General features: G+C 44.1%; 39 pseudogenes; all 39 read left to right on the plus strand.

Moving 5' to 3' along the window:
• Window positions 1-3,705: 3,705 nt before the first annotated feature.
• LOC137897479 (5S ribosomal RNA) lies at window positions 3,706-3,824 on the plus strand (annotated as a pseudogene).
• Window positions 3,825-4,019: 195 nt separating this feature from the next.
• Window positions 4,020-4,138, plus strand: LOC137896982 (5S ribosomal RNA; annotated as a pseudogene).
• Window positions 4,139-4,334: 196 nt separating this feature from the next.
• On the plus strand, window positions 4,335-4,453 carry LOC137896836 (5S ribosomal RNA; annotated as a pseudogene).
• Window positions 4,454-4,649: 196 nt separating this feature from the next.
• Window positions 4,650-4,768, plus strand: LOC137897840 (5S ribosomal RNA; annotated as a pseudogene).
• A 196-nt stretch (window positions 4,769-4,964) lies between these two features.
• Window positions 4,965-5,083, plus strand: LOC137897207 (5S ribosomal RNA; annotated as a pseudogene).
• Window positions 5,084-5,279: 196 nt separating this feature from the next.
• Window positions 5,280-5,398, plus strand: LOC137896341 (5S ribosomal RNA; annotated as a pseudogene).
• A 196-nt stretch (window positions 5,399-5,594) lies between these two features.
• Window positions 5,595-5,713, plus strand: LOC137896831 (5S ribosomal RNA; annotated as a pseudogene).
• Window positions 5,714-5,909: 196 nt separating this feature from the next.
• Window positions 5,910-6,028, plus strand: LOC137897005 (5S ribosomal RNA; annotated as a pseudogene).
• A 196-nt stretch (window positions 6,029-6,224) lies between these two features.
• LOC137896562 (5S ribosomal RNA) lies at window positions 6,225-6,343 on the plus strand (annotated as a pseudogene).
• A 196-nt stretch (window positions 6,344-6,539) lies between these two features.
• LOC137896939 (5S ribosomal RNA) lies at window positions 6,540-6,658 on the plus strand (annotated as a pseudogene).
• Window positions 6,659-6,854: 196 nt separating this feature from the next.
• Window positions 6,855-6,973, plus strand: LOC137897373 (5S ribosomal RNA; annotated as a pseudogene).
• Window positions 6,974-7,169: 196 nt separating this feature from the next.
• On the plus strand, window positions 7,170-7,288 carry LOC137897007 (5S ribosomal RNA; annotated as a pseudogene).
• A 196-nt stretch (window positions 7,289-7,484) lies between these two features.
• On the plus strand, window positions 7,485-7,603 carry LOC137897351 (5S ribosomal RNA; annotated as a pseudogene).
• Window positions 7,604-7,799: 196 nt separating this feature from the next.
• Window positions 7,800-7,918, plus strand: LOC137897314 (5S ribosomal RNA; annotated as a pseudogene).
• A 196-nt stretch (window positions 7,919-8,114) lies between these two features.
• On the plus strand, window positions 8,115-8,233 carry LOC137897132 (5S ribosomal RNA; annotated as a pseudogene).
• Window positions 8,234-8,429: 196 nt separating this feature from the next.
• LOC137897034 (5S ribosomal RNA) lies at window positions 8,430-8,548 on the plus strand (annotated as a pseudogene).
• A 196-nt stretch (window positions 8,549-8,744) lies between these two features.
• Window positions 8,745-8,863, plus strand: LOC137897091 (5S ribosomal RNA; annotated as a pseudogene).
• Window positions 8,864-9,059: 196 nt separating this feature from the next.
• On the plus strand, window positions 9,060-9,178 carry LOC137897008 (5S ribosomal RNA; annotated as a pseudogene).
• A 196-nt stretch (window positions 9,179-9,374) lies between these two features.
• Window positions 9,375-9,493, plus strand: LOC137897009 (5S ribosomal RNA; annotated as a pseudogene).
• Window positions 9,494-9,689: 196 nt separating this feature from the next.
• On the plus strand, window positions 9,690-9,808 carry LOC137897352 (5S ribosomal RNA; annotated as a pseudogene).
• Window positions 9,809-10,004: 196 nt separating this feature from the next.
• On the plus strand, window positions 10,005-10,123 carry LOC137897035 (5S ribosomal RNA; annotated as a pseudogene).
• Window positions 10,124-10,319: 196 nt separating this feature from the next.
• On the plus strand, window positions 10,320-10,438 carry LOC137897134 (5S ribosomal RNA; annotated as a pseudogene).
• Window positions 10,439-10,634: 196 nt separating this feature from the next.
• Window positions 10,635-10,753, plus strand: LOC137897036 (5S ribosomal RNA; annotated as a pseudogene).
• Window positions 10,754-10,949: 196 nt separating this feature from the next.
• On the plus strand, window positions 10,950-11,068 carry LOC137897092 (5S ribosomal RNA; annotated as a pseudogene).
• A 196-nt stretch (window positions 11,069-11,264) lies between these two features.
• Window positions 11,265-11,383, plus strand: LOC137897010 (5S ribosomal RNA; annotated as a pseudogene).
• Window positions 11,384-11,580: 197 nt separating this feature from the next.
• On the plus strand, window positions 11,581-11,699 carry LOC137896923 (5S ribosomal RNA; annotated as a pseudogene).
• Window positions 11,700-11,895: 196 nt separating this feature from the next.
• LOC137897099 (5S ribosomal RNA) lies at window positions 11,896-12,014 on the plus strand (annotated as a pseudogene).
• Window positions 12,015-12,209: 195 nt separating this feature from the next.
• Window positions 12,210-12,328, plus strand: LOC137897189 (5S ribosomal RNA; annotated as a pseudogene).
• Window positions 12,329-12,524: 196 nt separating this feature from the next.
• Window positions 12,525-12,643, plus strand: LOC137896435 (5S ribosomal RNA; annotated as a pseudogene).
• Window positions 12,644-12,839: 196 nt separating this feature from the next.
• LOC137897841 (5S ribosomal RNA) lies at window positions 12,840-12,958 on the plus strand (annotated as a pseudogene).
• A 195-nt stretch (window positions 12,959-13,153) lies between these two features.
• Window positions 13,154-13,272, plus strand: LOC137897844 (5S ribosomal RNA; annotated as a pseudogene).
• A 195-nt stretch (window positions 13,273-13,467) lies between these two features.
• Window positions 13,468-13,586, plus strand: LOC137897353 (5S ribosomal RNA; annotated as a pseudogene).
• A 196-nt stretch (window positions 13,587-13,782) lies between these two features.
• LOC137897167 (5S ribosomal RNA) lies at window positions 13,783-13,901 on the plus strand (annotated as a pseudogene).
• Window positions 13,902-14,097: 196 nt separating this feature from the next.
• Window positions 14,098-14,216, plus strand: LOC137896845 (5S ribosomal RNA; annotated as a pseudogene).
• A 196-nt stretch (window positions 14,217-14,412) lies between these two features.
• On the plus strand, window positions 14,413-14,531 carry LOC137897039 (5S ribosomal RNA; annotated as a pseudogene).
• Window positions 14,532-14,727: 196 nt separating this feature from the next.
• LOC137897093 (5S ribosomal RNA) lies at window positions 14,728-14,846 on the plus strand (annotated as a pseudogene).
• A 196-nt stretch (window positions 14,847-15,042) lies between these two features.
• LOC137897273 (5S ribosomal RNA) lies at window positions 15,043-15,161 on the plus strand (annotated as a pseudogene).
• Window positions 15,162-15,358: 197 nt separating this feature from the next.
• Window positions 15,359-15,477, plus strand: LOC137896924 (5S ribosomal RNA; annotated as a pseudogene).
• A 196-nt stretch (window positions 15,478-15,673) lies between these two features.
• On the plus strand, window positions 15,674-15,792 carry LOC137897100 (5S ribosomal RNA; annotated as a pseudogene).
• The last annotated feature ends 193 nt before the right edge of the window (window positions 15,793-15,985 follow it).

Below are 15,985 nucleotides of genomic sequence, written 5' to 3' on the forward strand. Positions count from 1 at the left end.
GTGTCTGTGTGTGTGTGTGTGTGTGTGTGCGTGTGTGTGCGTGTGCGCGCGTGTGTGTCTGTGTGTGTGTGTGCGTGTGTCTGTGTGTGTGTGCGTGTGTGTGCGTGTGTGTGCGTGTGCGTGTGTCTGTGTGTGTGTGCGTGTGTGTGTGTGTGTGTGTGCGTGTGTCTGTGTGTGTGTGTGTGTGTGTGTGCGTGTGTGTGTGTGTGTGTGTGTGTGTGTGGGTCAGTGCTGTGCACCTGGAATGCAGCGTGGTCAGAAGGGGTGTGTCGAGGCGAGGGCCAATCATTGCTCTACGTGGACAAAGACATCGACTCGGGAAGCATGCAGGTCGGCGTGAAGCATCTGGCCACACCTTTAAAGGGAGCGCAGCCGTACAGCCTCACTAAGCCCCGCCCCTTCCGTTTCCTGTACAGGTTTGTGCTTTCTGTCGACGGTTTGGAGCGTCACTGCGTTGCCAGGAGACGAGCTGTAGGCGGAGCTACCACCTTCCCTGTGCTGCTGCTGCCGGAGCTCACCAGAACCGGACCCAGAGACACACACTGTACAAGGCACACACAAGCAGGTACACACAACCTGCTGGTTTGGCTCCTTGCACGATGAGAGGGTCACCTGTGACACAACCGGCCGTCATACTGTTTCCTGTTTTAAGGTGGACCAACCAAACCTGAGCTCCGCCCTACTAACGCGTCACCTGTTGCCACGTTTTCTCTGCAGCGTCCTCGCAGTGCAGGTCATGCTCGGGCGGTGGCAATGTCAGCCTTCTGTTGATGTGTTGTAGCTGTGGTAACCGTTACCACGGCAGCTGCCTGGACCCCCCTCTGGCTCCCTCCCCCCTGCTCCGGGCCGGCTGGCAGTGTCGGGTGTGTCAGAGCTGCAGGTAAACCGTTCAGCGCTTCAGTCGTTCACAGATCAGGCCACGCGGCTGGTGCTGTGTCTTAGCATTAGCATTTAGCAGCTAAAGATTCTTCTGGTGGCGACTTGGAATCAGTAACGCTACATGTTGGGTCTCAGATGAGATGTGATAGTCGAGATAAATCAATGGATCGGACCCGGGCGCCTCTAAATCATCCATGAGGTGAGGGACTGGACCTCTGCGTCTGCGTCCAGCTGTTTGCTCATGAGGTGAGGGACTGGACCTCTGCATCCAGCTGTTTGCTCATGAGGTGAGGGACTGGACCTCTGCATCCAGCTGTTTGCTCATGAGGTGAGGGACTGGACCTCTGCATCCAGCTGTTTGCTCATGAGGTGAGGGACTGGACCTCTGCATCCAGCTGTTTGCTCATGAGGTGAGGGACTGGACCTCTGCATCCAGCTGTTTACTCATGAGGTGAGGGACTTAAACACCTGAGATTCTCTGCTGGATTCCCGGGCCAGACTTGGCAGAATCTTCGCAGACGCCTACGTATGTTTTGCAAAGTCGTTTCCAGCCCACACGGATCCACCAAGCTGGAGAGATTGAAGGGATCCAGGCGGAGACCCTCACCTGAGCGAGGGCTGACATCAGGACATTTGAATATGGACACTTTGACCGTACGTCCTGCGTGTTAGGTTGCGAGTGGACGATGGGGTGTTGCTGCTGTGTGAACGTTGTGATAAAGCGTACCACACACACTGTCTCACGCACGACGCCGGCTGGAGCTGCAAGGTGAGATGAACGCAGGGTTGGGCTTTGGACCCACTTGCCTCGTAGATGAGTTTGTGTTTGTGTGTTTTAACACCTCTCTGTCTTCCAGAACTGCAGAATCTGCCGCCGCTGTGGCGTGAGGTCATCTGGCCAGTGGGCCAATCACCCATTTCTGTGCGAGTCATGTGACCCTGCCCTGCCCTGCCCTCTCTGTGACCCTGCCCCTGACCTCCACATGCCACAGGGCTATGTGACTTGTCTCCGCTGCTCTCGGTAGGTGCAGCAGTTCTTTAATCCTCCACCAGAAACCACCGCTCGGCCGTCTTAATTAGGAAACATGTGGAGAACATTTCCCTGAAGGCTCAGCTGTTTTCCTGAGGGCTTACCAGTGTTATTTTTGTGTGTGGTTACAGGTGTGTCCATTCAGAGTGTATTGTCCAGGCTGGGGAGGGCAGGGCGAGGTCTGAAGACTTTGTCTGCTCCACCTGCAGGCTTCAGGAGGAGGAACTAATCCCACACACTTCAAGACCACAAAGTCCCACTGTGGCCTTGCCCCCTTGTCCTGCACAGGCCACAGCTGTTAGCATTACACAGCCACCTAGTCTGGGTCAGACAGAGGCTCCACCCATCACTCATGCCCCCAATCGTCCACCACAGAGTCCTTCCCAGGGGCGTCACTAGGTTTTAAGGACAGGGGGGGCTTAGCCCCCAGGAGATGCACAGGATGTGAGCAAATATAGCGTACCAGCACAAAACCTCAAACGGCCAACAAGGACTGATAAATTATACATTATTATTATTTCTGTCTGTTTTTCAATACAGTACAACAACAAACAGGTTTAGACAGCAACAGGATGTTTACAGCATTAACAAGAAACAAAATGGCTACAATTACAAGTTTCTTGATGGATGGAAGCATCAAAGAACGCGTCTGTTTTTAAGAGTCCATCACTCTGTTGTGATTCTGAAGCTCGTCTTTTTCAATGACTGCAAGACTGTGAAGTCTTTTCTGGCTCGTTTGATGCAGCCAGGAATGCAACTGACGCAGTGCAACCGACGCAGTGCAACCGACGCAGTGCACTAAAGGACCTTTCACATGAGCAGCTGCTGACGGGCACTGTTAGGGCAACTTGGGTAGAACCTTCAGAGAGGGAAACATGTCTGAATCAAGGAGGTTGTGCACAGACAATATCTCTTTGGGAGAACATCCAGCCTCTGTTTCTGTCCACCAGAACCTCCTCTGTTTTCAGGCTGCCGTGTTTTGCAAGTTCATTCAATTGTCATACACTCAGGAAGTTCTCACATTTAGGCCTGGGTGCCTTTTAGTAGCTCTGCATCTACTGCAGAATCTTAACTCAAGCTATCATCCTATCCACACAAGGGAAAAGTAACTCTCTTTTCACTGTGTCTGAGTTCTATTCAGTGCGTGAACCTGCAGGTTCCTCCAGGTTCTGCAGGTTCCTCCAGGTCCTGCAGGTTCCTCCAGGTCCTGCAGGTGCCTCCAGGTTCTGCAAGTCTCTTCACCTGATTCAGGGAGACTGTGGGCGTGGCACAGGGCTTTGGTTCTCCCATAGAGCTCCATGACTCATGCATCTGTGCGTTTCCCTTAAGTGTCACACAATATCTAAATGTTACGACCAGCAGTGATAAACTTATTTTCTTGAAAAACTTTCTCATATCCATTCTTCATCCATCCGTTCACGTACTTCTCCTAAAGCTCTTCTATGATGCTCTGTGTGCTTCAAACACGCTGCAGGTACCGACAATTAGCGCGGTCACAGGGAAAACGTGGACTGGAGTTTCAGTGATGTGGGCATTCTCTATAGGAACAGGTGGAACGGGTTCTCTACCTTACGTCATGAAGTGAGGGGAAACAGATTCATGATCAGATTTAAGTAAATAATGACAGGTTACATGTTTTTAAACATATATTCTGGCAGTTATAATATAATATGTCGGCATTTTTTGGTCACTGAACAAAAAAAAAAAAAAAGAAAATGTTTTTATTCTTATAAAACAACCCAAAATGATTTAGGGGGGCTTAAGAATATTTTAGGGGGGCTGAAGCCTAATGAAGCCACTGCGGCCGCACCTGCCTGGGAGTGCCCAATCCCATCAGATCTTGGAAGCCAAGCAGGCACGGGCCTGGTTAGTACATGTGCAGGAGACTCACTTGGAATACCAGGTGCTGTGAGCTTTTAAATTGGTCAGAATTTTGAATTTAAAGAAAAAAATCTTCCTGGGATGAATGCGATCATGGAATTCAGGACTTGACGACTGATTGTAGAAAAATGTGTTTTAGTTGTCTGGTTAAAGAAAGTTGCCTTTGTTGCTGAAGTTGTTTAAAATTGTGACAAATCTATATATACTATGTTTTCTATACTGTACTCCAGCTCACGGCCGTACCTGCCTGGGAGTGCCCAATCTCGTCAGATCTTGGAAGCCAAGCAGGCACGGGCCTGGTTAGTACATGTGCAGGAGACTCACTTGGAATACCAGGTGCCGGGAGCTTTTAAATTGGTCAGAATTTTGAATTTAAAGAAAAAAAATCTACCTGGGATGAATGTGATCATGGAATTCAGGACTTGACGACTGTTTGTAGAAAAATGTGTTTTAGTTGTCTGGTTAAAGAAAGTTGCCTTTGTTGCTGAAGTTGTTTAAAATTGTGACAAATCTATATATACTATGTTTTCTATACCGTACTCCAGCTCACGGCCATACCTGCCTGGGAGTGCCCAATCTCATCAGATCTTGGAAGCCAAGCAGGCATGGGCCTGGTCAGTACATGTGCAGGAGACTCACTTGGAATACCAGGTGCTGTGAGCTTTTAAATTGGTCAGAATTTTGGATTTAAAGAAAAAAAATCTACCTGGGATGAATGCGATCATGGAATTCAGGACTTGACGACTGATTGTAGAAAAATGTGTTTTAGTTGTCTGGTTAAAGAAAGTTGCCTTTGTTGCTGAAGTTGTTTAAAATTGTGACAAATCTATATATACTATGTTTTCTATACTGTGCTCCAGCTCACGGCCATACCTGCCCGGGAGTGCCCAATCTCATCAGATCTTGGAAGCCAAGCAGGCACGGGCCTGGTTAGTACATGTGCAGGAGACTCACTTGGAATACCAGGTGCTGTGAGCTTTTAAATTGGTCAGAATTTTGAATTGACAGAAATAAAATCGACCTGGGATGAATGCGATCATGGAATTCAGGACTTGACGACTGATTGTAGAAAAATGTGTTTTCGTTGTCTGGTTAAAGAAAGTTGCCTTTGTTGCTGAAGTTGTTTAAAATTGTGACAAATCTATATATACTATGTTTTCTATGCCGTGCTCTAGCTCACGGCCATACCTGCCTGGGAGTGCCCAATCTCATCAGATCTTGGAAGCCGAGCAGGCATGGGCCTGGTTGGTACATGTGCAGGAGACTCACTTGGGATACCAGGTGCTGTGAGCTTTTAAATTGGTCAGAATTTTGAATTTAAAGAAAAAAAATCTACCTGGGATGAATGTGATCATGGAATTCAGGACTTGACGACTGATTGTAGAAAAATGTGCTTTAGTTGTCTGGTTAAAGAAAGTTGCCTTTGTTGCTGATGTTGTTTAAAATTGTGACAAATCTATATATACTATGTTTTCTATGCTGTACTCCAGCTCACGGCCATACCTGCCTGGGAGTGCCCGATCTCATCAGATCTTGGAAGCCAAGCAGGCAAGGGCCTGGTCAGTACATGTGCAGGAGACTCACTTGGAATACCAGGTGCTGTGGGCTTTTAAATTGGTCAGAATTTTGGATTTAAAGAAAAAAAATCTACCTGGGATGAATGCGATCATGGAATTCAGGACTTGACGACTGATTGTAGAAAAATGTGCTTTAGTTGTCTGGTTAAAGAAAGTTGCCTTTGTTGCTGAAGTTGTTTAAAATTGTGACAAATCTATATATACTATGTTTTCTATACTGTACCCCAGCTCGCGGCCATACCTGCCTGGGAGTGCCCAATCTCGTCAGATCTTGGAAGCCAAGCAGGCAAGGGCCTGGTCAGTACATGTGCGGGAGACTCACTTGGAATACCAGGTGCTGTGGGCTTTTAAATTGGTCAGAATTTTGGATTTAAAGAAAAAAAATCTACCTGTGATGAATGCGATCATGGAATTCAGGACTTGACGACTGATTGTAGAAAAATGTGTTTTAGTTGTCTGGTTAAAGAAAGTTGCCTTTGTTGCTGAAGTTGTTTAAAATTGTGACAAATCTATATATACTATGTTTTCTATACTGTACTCCAGCTCACGGCCATACCTGCCTGGGAGTGCCCAATCTCGTCAGGTCTTGGAAGCCAAGCAGGCACGGGCCTGGTTAGTGCATGTGCAGGAGACTCACTTGGAATACCAGGTGCTGTGAGCTTTTAAATTGGTCAGAATTTTGAATTGACAGAATTTTTTTTTACCTGGGATGAATGCGATCATGGAATTCAGGACTTGACGACTGATTGTAGAAAAATGTGTTTTAGTTGTCTGGTTAAAGAAAGTTGCCTTTGTTGCTGAAGTTGTTTAAAATTGTGACAAATCTATATATACCATGTTTTCTATACTGTACTCCAGCTCACGGCCATACCTGCCTGGGAGTGCCCGATCTCGTCAGGTCTTGGAAGCCAAGCAGGCACGGGCCTGGTTAGTACATGTGCAGGAGACTCACTTGGAATACCAGGTGCTGTGAGCTTTTAAATTGGTCAGAATTATGGATTGACAGAAAAAAAATCTACCTGGGACGAATGCGATCATGGAATTCAGGACTTGATGACTGATTGTAGAAAAATGTGTTTTAGTTGGCTGGTTAAAGAAAGTTGCTGAAGTTGCTGAAGTTGTTTAAAATTGTAACAAATCTATATATACTATGTTTTCTATACTGTACTCCAGCTCACGGCCATACCTGCCTGGGAGTGCCCAATCTCATCAGATCTTGGAAGCCCAGCAGGCAAGGGCCTGGTCAGTACATGTGCAGGAGACTCACTTGGAATACCAGGTGCTGTGGGCTTTTAAATTGGTCAGAATTTTGGATTTAAAGAAAAAAAATCTACCTGGGATGAATGCGATCATGGAATTCAGGACTTGACGACTGATTGTAGAAAAATGTGCTTTAGTTGTCTGGTTAAAGAAAGTTGCCTTTGTTGCTGAAGTTGTTTAAAATTGTGACAAATCTATATATACTATGTTTTCTATACTGTACCCCAGCTTGCGGCCATACCTGCCTGGGAGTGCCTGATCTCGTCAGATCTTGGAAGCCAAGCAGGCAAGGGCCTGGTCAGTACATGTGCGGGGTACTCACTTGGAATACCAGGTGCTGTGGGCTTTTAAATTGGTCAGAATTTTGGATTTAAAGAAAAAAAATCTACCTGGGATGAATGCGATCATGGAATTCAGGACTTGACGACTGATTGTAGAAAAATGTGTTTTAGTTGTCTGGTTAAAGAAAGTTGCCTTTGTTGCTGAAGTTGTTTAAAATTGTGACAAATCTATATATACTATGTTTTCTATGCTGTACTCCAGCTCACGGCCATACCTGCCTGGGAGTGCCCAATCTCGTCAGGTCTTGGAAGCCAAGCAGGCACGGGCCTGGTTAGTGCATGTGCAGGAGACTCACTTGGAATACCAGGTGCTGTGAGCTTTTAAATTGGTCAGAATTTTGAATTGACAGAATTTTTTTTTACCTGGGATGAATGCGATCATGGAATTCAGGACTTGACGACTGATTGTAGAAAAATGTGTTTTAGTTGTCTGGTTAAAGAAAGTTGCCTTTGTTGCTGAAGTTGTTTAAAATTGTGACAAATCTATATATACCATGTTTTCTATACTGTACTCCAGCTCACGGCCATACCTGCCCGGGAGTGCCCGATCTCATCAGGTCTTGGAAGCCAAGCAGGCACGGGCCTGGTTAGTACATGTGCAGGAGACTCACTTGGAATACCAGCTGCTGTGAGCTTTTAAATTGGTCAGAATTTTGAATTTAAAGAAAAAAATCTTCCTGGGATGAATGCGATCATGGAATTCAGGACTTGACGACTGATTGTAGAAAAATGTGTTTTAGTTGTCTGGTTCAAGAAAGTTGCCTTTGTTGCTGAAGTTGTTTAAAATTGTGACAAATCAAATCAAATCTATGTTTTCTATACTGTACTCTAGCTCACGGCCGTACCTGCCTGGGAGTGCCCAAGCTCGTCAGATCTTGGAAGCCAGGCAGGCATGGGCCTGGTTAGTACATGTGCAGGGGACTCACTTGGAATACCAGGTGCTGTGAGCTTTTAAATTGGTCAGAATTATGGATTGACAGAAAAAAAATCTACCTGGGACGAATGCGATCATGGAATTCAGGACTTGACGACTGATTGTAGAAAAATGTGTTTTAGTTGTCTGGTTAAAGAAAGTTGCCTTTGTTGCTGAAGTTGTTTAAAATTGTAACAAATCTATATATACTATGTTTTCTATACTGTGCTCCAGCTCACGGCCACACCTGCCCGGGAGTGCCCGATCTCATCAGGTCTTGGAAGCCAAGCAGGCACGGGCCTGGTTAGTACATGTGCAGGAGACTCACTTGGAATACCAGGTGCTGTGAGCTTTTAAATTGGTCAGAATTTTGAATTTAAAGAAAAAAATCTTCCTGGGATGAATGCGATCATGGAATTCAGGACTTGACGACTGATTGTAGAAAAATGTGTTTTAGTTGTCTGGTTCAAGAAAGTTGCCTTTGTTGCTGAAGTTGTTTAAAATTGTGACAAATCAAATCAAATCTATGTTTTCTATACTGTACTCCAGCTCACGGCCGTACCTGCCTGGGAGTGCCCAATCTCGTCAGATCTTGGAAGCCAGGCAGGCATGGGCCTGGTTAGTACATGTGCAGGGGACTCACTTGGAATACCAGGTGCTGTGAGCTTTTAAATTGGTCAGAATTATGGATTGACAGAAAAAAAATCTACCTGGGACGAATGCGATCATGGAATTCAGGACTTGATGACTGATTGTAGAAAAATGTGTTTTAGTTGTCTGGTTAAAGAAAGTTGCTGAAGTTGCTGAAGTTGTTTAAAATTGTAACAAATCTATATATACTATGTTTTCTATACTGTACTCCAGCTCATGGCCATACCTGCCTGGGAGTGCCCAATCTCATCAGATCTTGGAAGCCCAGCAGGCAAGGGCCTGGTCAGTACATGTGCAGGAGACTCACTTGGAATACCAGGTGCTGTGGGCTTTTAAATTGGTCAGAATTTTGGATTTAAAGAAAAAAAATCTACCTGGGATGAATGCGATCATGGAATTCAGGACTTGACGACTGATTGTAGAAAAATGTGCTTTAGTTGTCTGGTTAAAGAAAGTTGCCTTTGTTGCTGAAGTTGTTTAAAATTGTGACAAATCTATATATACTATGTTTTCTATGCTGTACTCCGGCTCACGGCCATACCTGCCTGGGAGTGCCCAATCTCGTCAGGTCTTGGAAGCCAAGCAGGCACGGGCCTGGTTAGTGCATGTGCAGGAGACTCACTTGGAATACCAGGTGCTGTGAGCTTTTAAATTGGTCAGAATTTTGAATTGACAGAATTTTTTTTTACCTGGGATGAATGCGATCATGGAATTCAGGACTTGACGACTGATTGTAGAAAAATGTGTTTTAGTTGTCTGGTTAAAGAAAGTTGCCTTTGTTGCTGAAGTTGTTTAAAATTGTGACAAATCTATATATACTATGTTTTCTATGCTGTACTCCAGCTCACGGCCATACCTGCCTGGGAGTGCCCAATCTCGTCAGGTCTTGGAAGCCAAGCAGGCACGGGCCTGGTTAGTGCATGTGCAGGAGACTCACTTGGAATACCAGGTGCTGTGAGCTTTTAAATTGGTCAGAATTTTGAATTGACAGAATTTTTTTTTACCTGGGATGAATGCGATCATGGAATTCAGGACTTGACGACTGATTGTAGAAAAATGTGTTTTAGTTGTCTGGTTAAAGAAAGTTGCCTTTGTTGCTGAAGTTGTTTAAAATTGTGACAAATCTATATATACCATGTTTTCTATACTGTACTCCAGCTCACGGCCATACCTGCCCGGGAGTGCCCGATCTCATCAGGTCTTGGAAGCCAAGCAGGCACGGGCCTGGTTAGTACATGTGCAGGAGACTCACTTGGAATACCAGCTGCTGTGAGCTTTTAAATTGGTCAGAATTTTGAATTTAAAGAAAAAAATCTTCCTGGGATGAATGCGATCATGGAATTCAGGACTTGACGACTGATTGTAGAAAAATGTGTTTTAGTTGTCTGGTTCAAGAAAGTTGCCTTTGTTGCTGAAGTTGTTTAAAATTGTGACAAATCAAATCAAATCTATGTTTTCTATACTGTACTCTAGCTCACGGCCGTACCTGCCTGGGAGTGCCCAATCTCGTCAGATCTTGGAAGCCAGGCAGGCATGGGCCTGGTTAGTACATGTGCAGGGGACTCACTTGGAATACCAGGTGCTGTGAGCTTTTAAATTGGTCAGAATTATGGATTGACAGAAAAAAAATCTACCTGGGACGAATGCGATCATGGAATTCAGGACTTGACGACTGATTGTAGAAAAATGTGTTTTAGTTGTCTGGTTAAAGAAAGTTGCCTTTGTTGCTGAAGTTGTTTAAAATTGTAACAAATCTATATATACTATGTTTTCTATACTGTCCTCCAGCTCACGGCCACACCTGCCCGGGAGTGCCCGATCTCATCAGGTCTTGGAAGCCAAGCAGGCACGGGCCTGGTTAGTACATGTGCAGGAGACTCACTTGGAATACCAGGTGCTGTGAGCTTTTAAATTGGTCAGAATTTTGAATTTAAAGAAAAAAATCTTCCTGGGATGAATGCGATCATGGAATTCAGGACTTGACGACTGATTGTAGAAAAATGTGTTTTAGTTGTCTGGTTCAAGAAAGTTGCCTTTGTTGCTGAAGTTGTTTAAAATTGTGACAAATCAAATCAAATCTATGTTTTCTATACTGTACTCCAGCTCACGGCCGTACCTGCCTGGGAGTGCCCAATCTCGTCAGATCTTGGAAGCCAGGCAGGCATGGGCCTGGTTAGTACATGTGCAGGGGACTCACTTGGAATACCAGGTGCTGTGAGCTTTTAAATTGGTCAGAATTATGGATTGACAGAAAAAAAATCTACCTGGGACAAATGCGATCATGGAATTCAGGACTTGATGACTGATTGTAGAAAAATGTGTTTTAGTTGTCTGGTTAAAGAAAGTTGCTGAAGTTGCTGAAGTTGTTTAAAATTGTAACAAATCTATATATACTATGTTTTCTATACTGTACTCCAGCTCATGGCCATACCTGCCTGGGAGTGCCCAATCTCATCAGATCTTGGAAGCCCAGCAGGCAAGGGCCTGGTCAGTACATGTGCAGGAGACTCACTTGGAATACCAGGTGCTGTGGGCTTTTAAATTGGTCAGAATTTTGGATTTAAAGAAAAAAAATCTACCTGGGATGAATGCGATCATGGAATTCAGGACTTGACGACTGATTGTAGAAAAATGTGCTTTAGTTGTCTGGTTAAAGAAAGTTGCCTTTGTTGCTGAAGTTGTTTAAAATTGTGACAAATCTATATATACTATGTTTTCTATGCTGTACTCCGGCTCACGGCCATACCTGCCTGGGAGTGCCCAATCTCGTCAGGTCTTGGAAGCCAAGCAGGCACGGGCCTGGTTAGTGCATGTGCAGGAGACTCACTTGGAATACCAGGTGCTGTGAGCTTTTAAATTGGTCAGAATTTTGAATTGACAGAATTTTTTTTTTACCTGGGATGAATGCGATCATGGAATTCAGGACTTGACGACTGATTGTAGAAAAATGTGTTTTAGTTGTCTGGTTAAAGAAAGTTGCCTTTGTTGCTGAAGTTGTTTAAAATTGTGACAAATCTATATATACCATGTTTTCTATACTGTACTCCAGCTCACGGCCATACCTGCCCGGGAGTGCCCGATCTCATCAGGTCTTGGAAGCCAAGCAGGCACGGGCCTGGTTAGTACATGTGCAGGGGACTCACTTGGAATACCAGGTGCTGTGAGCTTTTAAATTGGTCAGAATTATGGATTGACAGAAAAAAAATCTACCTGGGACTAATGCGATCATGGAATTCAGGACTTGACGACTGATTGTAGAAAAATGTGTTTTAGTTGTCTGGTTAAAGAAAGTTGCCTTTGTTGCTGAAGTTGTTTAAAATTGTAACAAATCTATATATACTATGTTTTCTATGCTGTCCTCCAGCTCACGGCCATACCTGCCCGGGAGTGCCCAATCCCATCAGGTCTTGGAAGCCAAGCAGGCACGGGCGTGGTTAGTACATGTGCAGGAGACTCACTTGGAATACCAGGTGCTGTGAGCTTTTAAATTGGTCAGAATTTTGAATTTAAAGAAAAAAATCTTCCTGGGATGAATGCGATCATGGAATTCAGAACTTGACGACTGATTGTAGAAAAATGTGTTTTAGTTGTCTGGTTAAAGAAAGTTGCCTTTGTTGCTGAAGTTGTTTAAAATTGTGACAAATCTATATATACTATGTTTTCTATACTGTACTCCAGCTCACGGCCGTACCTGCCTGGGAGTGCCCAATCTCGTCAGATCTTGGAAGCCAAGCAGGCACGGGCCTGGTGAGTACATGCGCAGGAGACTCACTTGGAATACCAGGTGCCGGGAGCTTTTAAATTGGTCAGAATTTTGAATTTAAAGAAAAAAAATCTACCTGGGATGAATGTGATCATGGAATTCAGGACTTGACGACTGATTGTATAAAAATGTGTTGTAGTTGTCTGGTTAAAGAAAGTTGCCTTTGTTGCTGAAGTTGTTTAAAATTGTGACAAATCTATATATACTATGTTTTCTATACCGTACTCCAGCTCACGGCCATACCTGCCTGGGAGTACCCAATCTCATCAGATCTTGGAAGCCAAGCGGGCACGGGCCTGGTCAGTACATGTGCAGGAGATTCACTTGGAATACCAGGTGCTGTGAGCTTTTAAATTGGTCAGAATTTTGGATTTAAAGAAAAAAAATCTACCTGGGATGAATGCGATCATGGAATTCAGGACTTGACGACTGATTGTAGAAAAATGTGCTTTAGTTGTCTGGTTAAAGAAAGTTGCCTTTGTTGCTGAAGTTGTTTAAAATTGTGACAAATCTATATATACTATGTTTTCTATACTGTGCTCCAGCTCACGGCCATACCTGCCCGGGAGTGCCCAATCTCATCAGATCTTGGAAGCCAAGCAGGCACGGGCCTGGTTAGTACATGTGCAGGAGACTCACTTGGAATACCAGGTGCTGTGAGCTTTTAAATTGGTCAGAATTTTGAATTTAAAGAAAAAAATCTTCCTGGGATGAATGCGATCATGGAATTCAGGACTTGACGACTGATTGTAGAAAAATGTGTTTTAGTTGTCTGGTTAAAGAAAGTTGCCTTTGTTGCTGAAGTTGTTTAAAATTGTGACAAATCTATATATACTATGTTTTCTATACTGTGCTCCAGCTCACGGCCATACCTGCCCGGGAGTGCCCAATCTCATCAGATCTTGGAAGCCAAGCAGGCACGGGCCTGGTTAGTACATGTGCAGGAGACTCACTTGGAATACCAGGTGCTGTGAGCTTTTAAATTGGTCAGAATTTTGAATTTAAAGAAAAAAATCTTCCTGGGATGAATGCGATCATGGAATTCAGGACTTGACGACTGATTGTAGAAAAATGTGTTTTAGTTGTCTGGTTAAAGAAAGTTGCCTTTGTTGCTGAAGTTGTTTAAAATTGTGACAAATCTATATATACCATGTTTTCTATACTGTACTCCAGCTCACGGCCATACCTGCCCGGGAGTGCCCGATCTCATCAGGTCTTGGAAGCCAAGCAGGCACGGGCCTGGTTAGTACATGTGCAGGAGACTCACTTGGAATACCAGCTGCTGTGAGCTTTTAAATTGGTCAGAATTTTGAATTTAAAGAAAAAAATCTTCCTGGGATGAATGCGATCATGGAATTCAGGACTTGACGACTGATTGTAGAAAAATGTGTTTTAGTTGTCTGGTTCAAGAAAGTTGCCTTTGTTGCTGAAGTTGTTTAAAATTGTGACAAATCAAATCAAATCTATGTTTTCTATACTGTACTCTAGCTCACGGCCGTACCTGCCTGGGAGTGCCCAATCTCGTCAGATCTTGGAAGCCAGGCAGGCATGGGCCTGGTCAGTACATGTGCAGGGGACTCACTTGGAATACCAGGTGCTGTGAGCTTTTAAATTGGTCAGAATTATGGATTGACAGAAAAAAAATCTACCTGGGACGAATGCGATCATGGAATTCAGGACTTGACGACTGATTGTAGAAAAATGTGTTTTAGTTGTCTGGTTAAAGAAAGTTGCCTTTGTTGCTGAAGTTGTTTAAAATTGTAACAAATCTATATATACTATGTTTTCTATACTGTCCTCCAGCTCACGGCCATACCTGCCCGGGAGTGCCCGATCTCATCAGGTCTTGGAAGCCAAGCAGGCACGGGCCTGGTTAGTACATGTGCAGGAGACTCACTTGGAATACCAGGTGCTGTGAGCTTTTAAATTGGTCAGAATTTTGAATTTAAAGAAAAAAATCTTCCTGGGATGAATGCGATCATGGAATTCAGGACTTGACGACTGATTGTAGAAAAATGTGTTTTAGTTGTCTGGTTCAAGAAAGTTGCCTTTGTTGCTGAAGTTGTTTAAAATTGTGACAAATCAAATCAAATCTATGTTTTCTATACTGTACTCCAGCTCACGGCCGTACCTGCCTGGGAGTGCCCAATCTCGTCAGATCTTGGAAGCCAGGCAGGCATGGGCCTGGTTAGTACATGTGCAGGGGACTCACTTGGAATACCAGGTGCTGTGAGCTTTTAAATTGGTCAGAATTATGGATTGACAGAAAAAAAATCTACCTGGGACGAATGCGATCATGGAATTCAGGACTTGATGACTGATTGTAGAAAAATGTGTTTTAGTTGTCTGGTTAAAGAAAGTTGCTGAAGTTGCTGAAGTTGTTTAAAATTGTAACAAATCTATATATACTATGTTTTCTATACTGTACTCCAGCTCATGGCCATACCTGCCTGGGAGTGCCCAATCTCATCAGATCTTGGAAGCCCAGCAGGCAAGGGCCTGGTCAGTACATGTGCAGGAGACTCACTTGGAATACCAGGTGCTGTGGGCTTTTAAATTGGTCAGAATTTTGGATTTAAAGAAAAAAAATCTACCTGGGATGAATGCGATCATGGAATTCAGGACTTGACGACTGATTGTAGAAAAATGTGCTTTAGTTGTCTGGTTAAAGAAAGTTGCCTTTGTTGCTGAAGTTGTTTAAAATTGTGACAAATCTATATATACTATGTTTTCTATGCTGTACTCCGGCTCACGGCCATACCTGCCTGGGAGTGCCCAATCTCGTCAGGTCTTGGAAGCCAAGCAGGCACGGGCCTGGTTAGTGCATGTGCAGGAGACTCACTTGGAATACCAGGTGCTGCGAGCTTTTAAATTGGTCAGAATTTTGAATTGACAGAATTTTTTTTTTACCTGGGATGAATGCGATCATGGAATTCAGGACTTGACGACTGATTGTAGAAAAATGTGTTTTAGTTGTCTGGTTAAAGAAAGTTGCCTTTGTTGCTGAAGTTGTTTAAAATTGTGACAAATCTATATATACCATGTTTTCTATACTGTACTCCAGCTCACGGCCATACCTGCCCGGGAGTGCCCGATCTCATCAGGTCTTGGAAGCCAAGCAGGCACGGGCCTGGTTAGTACATGTGCAGGGGACTCACTTGGAATACCAGGTGCTGTGAGCTTTTAAATTGGTCAGAATTATGGATTGACAGAAAAAAAATCTACCTGGGACTAATGCGATCATGGAATTCAGGACTTGACGACTGATTGTAGAAAAATGTGTTTTAGTTGTCTGGTTAAAGAAAGTTGCCTTTGTTGCTGAAGTTGTTTAAAATTGTAACAAATCTATATATACTATGTTTTCTATGCTGTCCTCCAGCTCACGGCCATACCTGCCCGGGAGTGCCCAATCCCATCAGGTCTTGGAAGCCAAGCAGGCACGGGCGTGGTTAGTACATGTGCAGGAGACTCACTTGGAATACCAGGTGCTGTGAGCTTTTAAATTGGTCAGAATTTTGAATTTAAAGAAAAAAATCTTCCTGGGATGAATGCGATCATGGAATTCAGAACTTGACGACTGATTGTAGAAAAATGTGTTTTAGTTGTCTGGTTAAAGAAAGTTGCCTTTGTTGCTGAAGTTGTTTAAAATTGTGACAAATCTATATATACTATGTTTTCTATACTGTACTC

This window comes from Brachionichthys hirsutus, chromosome 7 (assembly GCF_040956055.1).
Source record: "Brachionichthys hirsutus isolate HB-005 chromosome 7, CSIRO-AGI_Bhir_v1, whole genome shotgun sequence".
Taxonomy (NCBI): domain Eukaryota; kingdom Metazoa; phylum Chordata; class Actinopteri; order Lophiiformes; family Brachionichthyidae; genus Brachionichthys; species Brachionichthys hirsutus.